The following is a 14720-nucleotide window of genomic DNA, read 5'->3' on the forward strand; positions in this document are numbered from 1 at the left end:
TCAAGTCAACATAGATTTTTCAATTTTTAACCGGGTCCGCTATCTTCACCTAACCTTTTCCAAGTGCTTTGAGTTGCCTAAACAGCCAAAGTCCATCATGCTACAAATTATACTGTAAGAAAAAGAAATTAAATATGTTGTCAGTAATTGTATTTCAGATATGTTAAGTATAAACATTTTTGCAGATGTTCATTAAAAATGTTTCCTTGTTATGCTGATAAAAAATGGAATCCAAGCAGCAATACATTTCTTTCAAAACGTATTTGCTCTTGGAAATTAATAGCACATAAACACTAGTGCTGTGGCACAAGGGATTGGTCTGTTAAGTCAAAATTACACTTTGTGGGGTTCCCACGGTGGCTCACCTGGTGGAGTGCGCGCTCCCTGTACCAAGGCTGAGTCCGGGTTCGAATCCAGCCGTTTGCGGCATGTCATCTCCTCTCTCTTCTTTTCTTCGGTCAGTTGAACTGTCAATTAAAGGCAAAAAAAAGTGCTAACATGCTAAACAAACATGGTGAACATGTGCCTACAGTAAGTAGAGCCTCACAGAGCCACTACTGTGGCTGGAGACTCTTATTAGAGACAGGGTTGAATGTGGTTCCTCCCTTCTTTCTCTCTAACATCTCCTTACCCTGCTAATCTCTCATGCACTTTTGTCCTATGCCACCCATACTCTGTAATCCCTCCTTCCTCAGATGTGTCCCTTAGTCACTTAAATCACTGCTGCACCTGGCAACCCCTGCCCCCTCTCCAACCCTGTATGACACGTATGACATTACATACATACACACAATGTAACCACACAGTTTTCAAATGTTGTTTGGTACTCGAGCTCTTCTTCAGAGATGATTTGTGTGTAGCATTGAGGAGAATTATGTGTACTATGTGATGTTCATGGTGTCCAATGACATAAGACCAAGGCACAACAGGCAGTACCAGTGCAAAGGTTGTGTGCTGTCATCTCCAATATATTATTTACCATCTGCTCTTTTACTTGAAACAACACTGCGGTATAGCACACAGCGCAGGTACATTTTTGAAGTAAATTTAAGATGTGTCCTAATCCCATAATACACACACATTCTAAGGTTTTGAGTGTGTAGTGTGTTCACACCGGGACAGTGACTAAAAAGAAGGACCCAATCAAGTCAGTATACATACTATATTAAAAACTCCTTGTTTTGTGTAGTGTTCATGTACACCATTGTAGGCAAATGGAGGACCTGCTCAAAGCTGCAAGAAATGTAAATAAATTATCGGTGATGGTGAGACAGCTACAGAAAGGCAATGATGTCATAGTAGGAAAAGCACAGGTGTTACTAATGACATTAACAATGGCTCTGTTCAAGTGTCCCAGTAAGCCATGACAGTGTGATAGGGAGGACCCTGAAACTGAAGCAACTAAATGGAATTCAGCCATCATTAATTTAATTATTTACACCTGTGCTTTTCCCACAGTAACATGTCAAAATGTCTTCTTTAAAAAAGGTCCATTGGTCATTCTAAAGTCACAGTTTTATTGACGTAATTGTATCAGCCAAGTATCTGTGTGATAAAAGAGTATCAGCAAAAATGAAAGGAAAGGTGTTCAAGACGGTGGTGAGACCAGCGATGTTGTACAGCTTAGAGACAGTGGCACTGAAGAAAAGACAAGAGGCAGAGCTGGAGGTAGCAGAGCTTAAGGTGTTGAGGTTCTCTTTGGGAGTGACGAGGACGGACAGGATCAGGAATGAGGACATCAGAGGGACAGCTCATGTTAGATGTTTTGGAGATAAAGTCCGAGAGGCCAGATTGAGGTGGTTTGGACATGTTCAGAGGAGAGACTGTGAATATATTGGTAGAAGGATGCTGAGGTTGGAGCTGCCAGGCAGTAGGTCTAGAGGAAGACCAAAGAGGAGATTTATGGATGTAGTGAGAAAGGACATGAAGTTAATTGGTGTGAGTGAAGAGGATGCAGAGGACAGGGTTAGATGGAGGCACATGCTGTAGCTGTAGCGACCCCTGAAAGGGAACAGCCAAGTATCTATATGTTTCTTGCGTACTAACTTCAAGAAGAAGAACAAAGGATTAGGCTGCAACACAGGCGCCTGCCTTCGTCTTAAGGTTTCTCACCGCTAACTGAGAGTAAGCAAGCCTCCAGCACGCAGCACACGGTTGTCTGCTACCACCGCCGTGTAATCTGCTCAGTGCAGAAACACGCAGCAGAACTGAACTCTCTCTTACCGCAGCGACCTGCGTCAGATTTCTGTAACAAAGTTTAGCGCCAACTGCTGCCACACACTAAGCCTGCCAGCTAACTTCACATGCTAACAGGAGCAAGAAGCAAGTTAACGCCGAGCTGTTAACTCTGTAAGGACAAGCGCAGGCAGAACGACCGGCTTCCTCCGATCTCTACAAGCGGACACTGCACAGCAAAAGCCGCTTCCACAGCGGAACCGCACTTCTTCCCAGCTTGGCTTGTCAGCAACAGACTGACCGCCAGCTAACAGCAGCACTAAAGCCACCACGCTTACCTTCCACAGATGGGTAACGTAACAACTGGGTACAGCATAGAGTAACAGTGTATATAGCTAAGCAAAGGAGTGTTTAACTTTTGTACATGTGACGTTACTGATGTGTTTACATTGAGGTTTGATTGTTGTTGATGTTGTTCTTATTGATGCGTTTTCATGTTAGGTTAATTTGGTAGCCACATGCTAAGTTGATTTTAGAGATGTTCACACAGACACGGGTTCTTGCATGCAACTAACTATCCTCTTTTCTAACTCGGCACTGTTAGCTTATAGATCACGCACATACACTTCGATTTGGCCTCAAACACAAACCTCACATGTTTCTTTGTTTCTGACCACGTGTGTTCATGCTTGTGCACGCGAGACATACAGAGGCAGAGCAAAGATACATACACACATTCCTTTTGGCGCACATCCAGACCTGCACACACACACACACACACACACACACACACACACACACACACACACACACACACACACACACAGGTTGTTCAGTAGTCTAATGTATTTAGAGTAGATTTCACATTGTGTGTTTTTGCTTTATCTTTTAATAAATGCTTGTATATAATTATGCTAGTTTCTTTAATGTTACACAAGAGTGGATAATTTGCCAACCTCTTCTATGTTGAACTCAAAATCCTTCAACCTACTTGCTATTAATGGTAATTTTGGTTATAGGTATTAATTAAATTATTAATCAGAGTTCCAAATTGATAGTTTAGTGTATTTTATGTGACTGCATCAATTAATTGGCTATCATTTGTTCTATAAGAAGAGTGGTGCCCCCGAGGATGTTATTCATTAAAGTTATTATTTATGATTAACTTTGATAATCTTGATAGCCAAATCTAATTAATTGCACCTACAGAGTTTGGTGCCCCTTAACCATTGTGTATCCAAACAATATTATCACAACCTGTACACACATACCTCATTAAAACACTTTCTGATGGACTTAAAGAGATTTAAAAAAAATCTCTCTACCATGCAATTGTAGGTAAATTCATTACATCTCATGGGTCCACCCTATGTTTTCATGCCTTTTACATTTTTCATACATGTGATCCATATTGATTACGACTACAGATATCTTGTCAGTATTGTCAACAAATAACAAAAATAACATTATTATATTTTGGATTAAATGGTTTTAATCCCAAAGTAGTCAACTGGTTGCAGTTTTCCACAAATTACAAATCTTGTTTGAATAAAAGTAGATTACCTGTCAGACCTATTGCCACTGAGGAAATACAGCTCATCTGATCACACTTGTGAATTTCTGACCAGCCACTGTGATTCCTGCTAGTACTATAGTCCTCCGGGTATCTGCCATTATAACTGCTCACTGCAACTGACACCCATGAGACTGCTCTGATACTGACATTCATACTCTTTGCCTGCTTGACCTTGTTCAGCAACATCAACAATGTGTTGTATGATTACAGCAGTCTCGAGGCTTGTTCAATAGCTGAGGAAGACTCTTTATGACCCACTACAGGAAGAAACTCCAGCAGAGTATTAAATGCGTCTACCATCTCAGTCCTCAGAAAATTGCAGCACTATTCACAACATGTTTGATGGGAGTTGGTAGGAAATGATAAACAATGTCAGACTCTATTGCAGTTCCAACTGATTAACTGATTGCCTTTTGTTTTTGCCGCATTTCTCAAAACATAACAATAGGTTTTGAATGGAAAAATGTTATTATTTTGTCCAAACAATACCTTGTGGAGCCATAGGAAATGGTAATCTGCTTAAAACTGATGTTTGTGTAGGCAGCATGCTTTGCATAAATCCAACATGCACATTTCATGCTCTATGGTAAGTATACTAATATTAATGAATAATAATGAAAGACATTTTAGCGGAAGTTCCTGAAAAGCTGGCTTCAAATCTGTTCATGCGTCCTGTGGTTCTGCTTGGTTGTATTGCAAAACAGATGGCCACAAGACAAAAACCGCAGACAGATGTGGGTGGTGGTCTAGACATGCTGTAGAGTGACAGCTCTATCATCTGTTGGGCTTCAAAACCCCATTAAGTGAGTTACCCACAATAATGTGAGAATACTATATCTTTATAAACATCTTTTTTTTGTCTAGTAGTGAGTATGTATACTTTATTGATCACACATCGCTTTTCCACTGCACTATTTTGAGCTCAGATATTTTAATGAGCATGACAGAGGCTGCGCTTTTAGAGCAGTTAACATATAGGAACTCCCATCTGGTAATGACTAAAATCTTTCACTCATATTGGTCATATTCATGGAAACAATGCAAGAGGAAAGTGCAGACTTCTCAGACTCTGTCTCTGGTGTAAATGGACTTACTGTACATGTGTTGGGTGGGGTTAGGCATGTCTTTGGTGCTGTTAAGGTTAGGTTAAGAATTTTCAACCTCTAACAATGTTGGGATCCTTAAGAAAGCTGCTAGGAGGCAATTTTTGACCACTATTCTAAAACAACAGACCCTTAAGTTTACAGTTAATGGATGACTCGTTAGCAAACAATAACCTACTTACAAATACATACATGGAGCTTCATGGGGATCCCATTTGAGTCCCCTTTCTCATCTAAGTCCAATATTCAGTAGCGTTTTAGCCTTGGTTTGGTAGAACAGCATGTTTTCGGACCATCTGTGCTCTTGAATGAACTGGAATTGTTTTGTTTTGTTCGACCAACAAGCAAAACTATTCGATAAAAGGAGAAAGCTGCGTAAAGTTACATAATGAGGTGTAAGTTCTGGCCTTTGTGCCTGATCAGACCATAAAGTGGCTCAGCAAATTTTATCGCCGCAAACTTGCAAAATTGGCGGGGCTGAAAGTTTGGTGACATAGTAACTACTTATGGGGCTAGTTGGTGATTGAGCTATTGTGGCTGGCGAGCTAACTAGTAACATGCTGGATAGCATTTAATTAGTTACCCATCTGATGACATGCTAGCACTAGCCAGTATGCTAGTCAGCCACAATAGCCCATCAAGATAAACAAATAAAAAATATAAATATATAATTACATTTTATTTAAAGTTTATTCAAGAAACATATTAGTACCATTGACTCCAGTCAGTACGAACCATGTCGTTTTCGTGGAGAAGTTTACACAAGTGGTTATATAAAATTGGATAGTGCCATTGCGATCAATTTTGGACTCCAGCTCTCCGTTGCCTAAAAGGTCAGTGCTGTTAAGACGGTTTGCAATTGGTCAATGGCACAAATTTTTGTCAACGTTGAACTGAACATGAAGAGTTACTTTACCTCTGTGAGCAAATTGTGACGATTCCATGGTAAATAATTGATTCCGATCCAAAAGTTTGCTGTTATAAATGCAAGACCTGGCTGTTTGCCATCTTTTTTGGCACGCCAGAATTTGCAAAATATACTCAGTTGTGTCGACTCTTCTCAGCCCCTGTCTGCTCCTCTGTGGCTGTCAGGGATGAGTAACTATCTTTGTTCTCTTTCTGACCAGATGTTCAACTCTGTATAACCCATGGCTGGATAATCCAGGCAGATCACAGCCCTCCTCTCCTTTCCCTCCACATCGCCGTGCTCACCTCTGCACCCAGGAGGGATCAATACGCCGTCTTTTAATTTACTCACTTCTAAGTAATGTTCAACATTGAATTTTATCGAACAATGCCATCCGACACAGAATGCTCACCATTTGTTGTCTAAATTAAATAATAAACGTTAACCCTGTTTTGGAGCGATTTACACCTGCTATTCTAAAGTAGCATGTAATTGTGTGTTCTGGCGGCATTTAGCCACACTCATGCTATACTCACACATGCCTGTTCACTGTAGCCTCTGCTTTAATACATAGATAGATAGTTTATTTGTCCTCCAGGAGGAAATTCTTTTCCACATTCAGTGCAAACATAGCACAAACAAGAGAGACATACAGAATTTATACAGAATTATACAAAATTATACAGATTTACAGGGACACTTAATTACAGGGGTCACACAGCAGAGACACAAATGGATAGACACTCTACACACCACAGACTGGATTCCTAGTAACTTTAGAGTTACACGCACATACATACACACCTGCTGTCAGCATTAATGGTTTCTGTCTTTACTGTCAGTAGAGACTGTCAATAGAGTGTGTAATTGTGTGGTTGTTGGAATTTGTGCAATTATTTGTTGGTATGGGTTGGTGTTTGTATGTGTGAACAATAAGAAAAATGACAAAAGAAAACTAGCCACAAAGCAGCAGACGTATATTTGACATAATTTGCATCGGCTCATGCTTATATTGCGCGCACACAGTACAAGCAGTCCCACAGAGGAGTTTGATGTGGAGCACAAACATACAAACACAGACAATCCACACACACACACACACACACACACACACACACACACACACACACACACACACACACACACACTCAGTATACCAACAGTGCCAGCTCGTGACATTTCTGAGCATGCCATAGGGACTAGTGGTTGAGGGTTGGTGGAGAGCTAAGTGTCTGTCTGTAGGCCTGAGATAACGGCTGTCACCTCCCCGAGTCCTCTCGTTCACACACGCATACACACACACACTGAAACAAACACACACATTAAAATACACAAAAATACACACCATCTCTTCTTTTTTCTCACACCAGTCCACAATTAAACCATCCATCCGCTGTGACAGTGAATGCTAGTCAGCCGACCATTCAGCAGCGCTCGATATCAATAGAGTCCCTCAGTATCTCTCTGTTGCGCTCTATTGTTGCTGTGTCGAGATGGGAATGGCTTTAACAGTTGGTAGAAGTACATGGCCTGTGAATAGAGCTGGCTTATGGCTGTGTTTATGCATTGTGCTGTTCTCCTGTCTTTCAGCCCGAGATCTTTAAAAGTGCTGTGATTATAGCGAGAGCAGTGATGAGGCATTGTTTTCAGGCTATCAACTTCGGTACATGTAGTGTGTGGATTGTCTTTCTGTGAACACTTGCAGTGTACCTCATTGTGTCATTGGCTCATTGTGCTGCGATGTGTGTGTATGTTAGAGTCGAAACAAGAGGGGGGGGAGATAAGGCAGTGAGGAGATGTGCAGAGGTGCAACAGCAGTCTTTTCACAGAGACAGCAGACACACAACTACCACCTTTCACCAACGTACTAGCCCCTTTCTTTCTCAGGTAATCACTTTTTCTCATTCAAGCATGAGCAAAGACAGGCACAGAGAGAGACGGAGAGTGAGGGTGAGAGAGAGAATGAACCATTGAAAGAATAATACCAATTTCTGGGCTCCATTGATTTCGACAAATGGCTACACATCATGGCGAGGATGGTACAATAGGGACAATTTCCAACAGAATAAATGTAGAGCAGTTTTGTTTTAGATCTGCTGGGGAAATAAAGTGTGTGTGTATGTGTGGTGTAGGTGTGTGTATTGGTGTGTCTAAATACAGGGTCCAAAAAGAACAGTGACACACTTAATCAGCAAAAACAGTGCATCTCTGTTCCTCTCCTTTCACTGTGTGTGTGCGTGTGTGTGCCTCTGCATTACCAAGCAGGCCCATTTGTCAGTGCAGATTGTAATTATGGGGGGGGGAGAGTAGATCAGGAGCAAGGCTACACAGAGACAATCAGACTCTCATTTAGGGTGTGTGAGTGTGTGTTTATGCACGTGTGTGTGCATATGTGTGAGAATGCATGCATGCTAACATATGTGTTGACATCCAGTAGGAATCCATTTTGAAGCCAAGGCCACTCTCTCTCAATTTGTCTCTCTCTGACACCCTACCGGCAATCAGCGATCACTCTGCAGGCACGTTCTTTTTCCCACCATGCCTCCGTCACTCTCTTATTCACCCACATCCCGTCCGTTCTTATCATTCATCCCTCCTCTCCTCCCTATTTCATTCTGACTTCCTTAGCTCTACGAATACAGAGCTGTCTAAGAACTCTCAGGTGGTTCAAGTCCATTACTTTGGGAGATAGAAAAACACTGCTGAGGTGTTCTGATTGAGGCCTATTAAAATTCATAAGCTGTGAATAAGGCCAGAGATAAAAAAAATAAATAAAAAATGCAGCTCTGAAGGGCGGAGTGGTGTATATGGATGTTCATGTGTGTATGTGTGCAAATTTGTCAAGTGTTTATGAAGAAAGAGGGGAGGTGAGTAAAGAGAGTGAGATTGATAAACGCTTGGTGATCCCATGAGCTTTTTTATATCTTTAAATTATCTCCATACTGTTCTCTTCTTTTCTTGTCCTCTTGGTATTTTCCTCCTTCCCTTCAGTTTCACAATACTTTCCCTCCTTTAGTCCATATTTCCCCTTATTTTTCACCCCACCTCCACACACTCATTATACACTGTGAAGTACTGTCTGTAAGCAGCTATCTTCCTTTTTTTAGCTAGTTGCTCCTGATAAAAAAGAATATTCCCCACTGTTTTTTACGGTTATGGAGGCACTTACTGAAGATTATCAGACACACGCATTTGCACGTACACACACAAAACACCTGCTACTTTCTGTTTGTCCCTGCCGCTGCATAAAACACACACACATACGCATGGAGTGCATTAAGAGGTTGTGGTTCGATAAGGGGCAGAGGTCAATAGAGAACGCGCTCTGACTGGTAAAACTCAGACTAGCTCAGAGCTACCCATCTTCTTCATCTCTCTGCATTCTTCTTCCTCCTCCTTGTTCTCCTCCTCCCCTACAATAGACTCCCTCAGCCTAGCCGCTCAGAATAGATCATCACAAGAGACTGTAAAGAACGAAGGAATTAAGAGAGAGAATACCTTCGCTTAGCTGGCAAAAGCAAGGCTAATCAACAAAACAAAAACAAGTGGTAGCAGTGTAGTGCCAGCTGGCCCCTTTTAAGATTATACCAGCCTTGTTAGCATAGGTGCACCTGTTGTTTTGCCGTACAAGATGACAATATGACTGCGTGGTTGCATACTGTAACCCTCAATCTATGAGCACAGGTGGACTCCTCTAACAGGTTTGTTAAGGCATGGTCGCTTTTCTCTGTGGATTGATGAAATCAAAACTTGCCCTACATGCTCAGCTATCAGGGTGAGCCTATTGAATTCTATGATGGCTGTCACCATAAAAGAGCAGCAATGCCCACATTCCTTATCCATTAGACAAGTAGTACAGACACGCTATCACAGTCTGGGACCCATGCGCACCTAGTGGTTATTGATTGTTTTCCTGCCCTATTTTAGATTTACTGATTTGAGAATGAAGCTTTGATTGAAACCTGCATCTTATTGTTATTATTGTGGCCATTCTGACATATCAAGCCTGTTACAAGAAACCTTGGTGTCCTGTTTGATAGCAATTTATGTTTTGAGCAACACATCACTAAGCTTGTCCAATCATGTTTTTATCACCTCAGAAACATTGCAAAAATCCAATCTATTTTAAATCTTAGTGATGCAGAAACTGTTGTGCATGGTTTTATCTCTTCCCACCTCGATTATTGTAACAGCCTGTTCACTTGTCTTAATCAAAAAACTCTGAAACGACTGCAGACTGTACAGAACTCAGCTGCTCGGCTGTTAACCAGGACCAAGAAGTACGACCACATCACACCTGTTTCAGCCTCTTTACATTGGCTCCCTGTTTGTTTTAGGATTGATTTTAAGATCTTATTGATTACTTTTAAGGCTCTTCATGGTCTGGCCCCAGATTATATTTTAGACCTTGTAATCCCTTATGAACCTTCAAGTAGTTTGAGAACTTCGGGCAGGGGTCTCCTGTCTGTTCCTGAGTCCAGGATGAAAACTAAGGGGGACAGAGCTTTTGTCATCAGGGCCCCGAGGCTCTGGAACAACTTGCCCGAAGAAATTAGATTGTCTGAGTCAATTTCCACAAGGGAGGTGTATTGCAAAGTTGGAATGGCCCATAATAAGAATGGACACACTTATGACCCACGTTAAAAAATATTAGAATGTATTAAAAATTAAGTAGATGAATTATGGAATATCAGCAGATGTCCATGAATTATTTTCTTTTAATTGGATACAGTATAAGCAGACATGGAATTAAAACATTTGTTGCTGACTGTAAGCCACTTCACTTGCTGTAGATCTTCTGTTTCACTGTTTCACTTCACAAGAAGCCATGAATAAGAATATGCCTATATATTCAATCAACTGGCTGTGTGCTGTATCAGTTATACTTTCTCAGTTTCCCTGCTGCCTAACATTATGCAGACTTTGACAGCACTATAGTTACTGTTCTACCCTTCTGTTTTTATTGACCAACACATCAAAGGTGGTGGTCACCTTTTTTGATGGTCTTTTTCTCTCTTCATTCCCTCCTCCTTGCCCAAGTCTCTGTCACCCCTCCCTTTGTCCTTCTACAGCATTGGGATCACGCCATCTGGGTTTGACACACACATTTGTTTAGTCCCCATTGTGCTTAGTGGATTCATGTGGAATAAAGATTGCCAGTAATATATCTAAAGGGAGTGGGATGCGTAGGGGGAGGTAAGACGAGCGAAAGGGAGGGGAAGAGGAACTGAAGAAGAGCAGAGAGATTGATGATTGATCCAAACAGACCGCACTAAAGCAGTGACAATAAGAGAGTGAAATAGAGAGAGTAAGGAGAGAGAGAGAGAGATGACAAAACATATGCTGCTCTGTCTACACCATCAATCTAAAGTTGTGAGCTCACCTGGAAATTGTCAGGCATTAGCGTGTTTGTGTCAGTGTGTGTGTATGCGTGTGTGTATGAGTGACTGGCTGTGACTATGATGAGTTTCCTCACAACCAATATACATATTCAGACAAAGTGCGCTACTCCATCATCCCTTTCTTTCCTGTGTTCTTCAGCTCAGTGCCCGAGTTGGCGTTGATGTGTGATGGCTGTGTGCGCAAGTGTGTGTTGTGCTTCCGTGTGTCTTTTTGACTGTGTTTGTGTATGAATGCAGTGTTCATAATGGCCCATTTTAAACTCAATGGGACCATGGTCCCTACAGAATCAGTAACGCAAACATGCAATCATGAACACCGTCAGAAATGAAAAAAACATGTGGTGCAGGATTTACTGTAGCTCCATCACTGAGTCTTTAAATATAGACAATCCTCCATTTTACAACATTCGTATCTCTGTCTCTCTATGTAGAAGCCACTGAGCCCTAATAAGTTAAACCGATAATGATGAAGAACAAAAATGAAACAGTCTTAAATCAAGCTGCTGTAGTAAGCTAAAACCCTCCTTTTGATCAAAATCCATAATAATGGTCGATTAAAAATGACTCAGCTAGTTATGTTTTCATTATAGCAAAAAGAAGACGGGGAGAAAAAAGTGAGGGGTAAACGAAGGAGAATGAGAAGAAAATCTATCATAATTAGCGACAGCATAAAGAATGGAAGTGTGTATCTTTTTATAGATGACTACTAATTGAGGAGAGAGCACAGAGACGATTCTGCTGCGTATTAGCTTTTAATTACCCTAAACGAAAGCAAAACACACAGACATAAGTATGCATGTGCACCCGCACACACACACACAAACACACACACAGAAAGGCTCTAGCTTTTACTCACATTCTAGTATTAACTCTCACACACACACACACACACACACACACACACACACACACACACACACTTCTTCACACATACTTTGTTAAAGGTTTTCAGTCTCTAGACGGCCTCATAGTTTTTAGTGTGTGCCTGTCCCTGGCGAGATCATTACTTTACTTTGGAGGCTTGCATGCTCAGAATCTTAACCAGCTCATTATTGAGTATACCAATGTTTAATAGCATAATTATTACATATTTCATACCACTTGCTGATGGAAAATCTAGCTGAAGTGTGCTGCAATTTTATGCTCGAGGGTCCACTCTTGATGCAAGCTGAAGTTTGTCAGCTTCTATTATTTATTTTGGCCTAACAAGTCAAACTGCATCTGCTGAGAAGAACATCATCAACACCAGACAGACATTCATTAATTCATGTGACAAGATGGTACAGCAGCATCTGCTGAGGAAGAAAGTGATCAGCGGCAAATGGATTTTGTTATTTGTATGGAGTAACTGAATTGACTGTGATGATTTCAGTTTTTCATGGCTGTGAAAATAAAAATTGTGGTCAACAATCCAAAAAGTGTATTTTCATTGAATCATTAAGGTAGGAATGTCAAGATATATAAATCCCAGTTTAAAGTTGACCCATGTAGCTGGTTTTACCAAGGGCACTCATCATTTACTTCATCTGCATACAAAGTATTTCCTTATCTAGAGGACGGCAGCCAGTGAACCGCAACCAGCCCTTAAGTATATGATGTACACACAGGCGCATACCTCGTCTCTCTCTTGCTTTATCTCTTTCATTTGCTCTCTCTAGAGTTATTGTCAACTATCAGACATCCCTCTGCCTGGATTAGCAGTCTGGTATAAGAGCACAGACAGCTATAATGGCGGATGATACGATATGCAGCATGGCTGTCGCTAACTCTATAGGAGGCTAATTAACCTCTATGTCCTCCACCATTCATTTACAGGAGACTTGACTGAAAGACTACAGTAGCACAGCTAGCATGTTAGCAGGCTAAAATTATTTAGTTTGGTCATTAAGATGAACTCGGCTCCTCAAATGCAGGAGGATGATTGATTTGTCTATATTTTGACATATCGGCGACATGACAATATTTGAAGCCATGATCTGCACTCATATAATTGGTCACATGATTGCGCTCTTACAATTGGCTGGCATAGCACTATGACTGCAGACAGCACCCCTCAACAGCAGCTGCAAAGCAATAGTTAATTGCTTTGCAGCAAAATACATTGCAAAAAATAAAATAAAATATAACAAAATAAGACAAAGACAAAGGTTTACGACCAAAATATTTGTTAAGTGATTCATTAGGTCGTAGCATTACGTTGTAGAAAATCTATGTGTTTCTGCCTGCATTCTGTATCAATATGTAGTACGAAGCAGCAGCACTTTAATTAACATTCTCCACCATTTAACATGCATTCCACTGTCCGGGCAAGTCACAGAACTTTGTTAATGGTCTGCAAAGTATTAAAGAGAAGAAAAGCTAGATTAGAGAGTTTGGACTTTCTCTGTCCAGGGGGCGGCAATGTGATGTCATCAGCACAACATTTCACTACCACCCCAGATCTGTTCTGTCTTAATTATTTTCCTATACTCATTTCTTCCTAAAGAATCAGTTGTTTGTTACCAATTTAATGCTTCCATGTTAAAACTAAGACACCAAACACATATTATATGAATGACAGGATATCATCCTTATGAGTAATAGACTGGTAACCCAGGAAAATAAATGCTAATCATGTTACATCTGTTATTATTAATACACATACATTATGTTCCCATATATATATATATATATATATATATATATATATATATATATATATATATATATATATATATATATATATATATATATATATATATATATATTGTTGCTGAGAAGCATGCAGAAGAAGGGGAAGAACCAACCCCTAGCAGGCACACATGAGGTGTGACATTCGACATTCCCACTTACATCTCCTTTCTGGATTAGTTCAGTTCCTGTATCAAAATTAGCATGTTGAAATAAAACTTCTTCCTATAACATAAATTAAACATTGTATATCAATTACATTTGACTCTGAATTGCAAAGTTGGTTTCTTTTGTTCCTTGTTCACTTTATTGATGAAACCCAGATATTATCCCAAGTGGGTGATTAGTGAGGGTCATAAATTGGCTTATTGTCACTTAACTTTTATTGGCATCCTCTCTGAGTCCTGGCGGGGGTCGTTTTAAGACAGGATGTTTGGGGGAAGTTTATCTTTGAATTCTCACAGAGCTTGTTTATGAGTCAGATACCATATACAAGCTGTTTAAGAGAGGGCATCGGTTTTCTGTGGAATAGTTAAATTGTTCATCATCATCATCATAATCCTACAACACGAAGACATAAGTATAAACGACTACATATTAGAGCTGAAACAATTAGTCAATTAATCCATTAGTGACAAAACAGACACAAACTTTTAGTTAAATTTGTATCGTTTGCTCATAGTAGCCCAAACTACATTAGGATTGGTTCTATGTATATGTCTAAGTTTTCCATTTTTTATTGTTTTTTTTAAAGAACATATTCAGAACAGAACTTGAAAGTTAAATTGTGATCTATTTCTCAATAGCTTGCAGTGCATATTCTCATCTAAAACACAATTACAACAATTTTGCTCTATCGCTGCCTTTTGAGTAAAATGAGCCTAAAT

This window comes from Siniperca chuatsi, linkage group LG3 (genome assembly GCF_020085105.1).
Source record: "Siniperca chuatsi isolate FFG_IHB_CAS linkage group LG3, ASM2008510v1, whole genome shotgun sequence".
NCBI lineage: Eukaryota > Metazoa > Chordata > Actinopteri > Centrarchiformes > Sinipercidae > Siniperca > Siniperca chuatsi.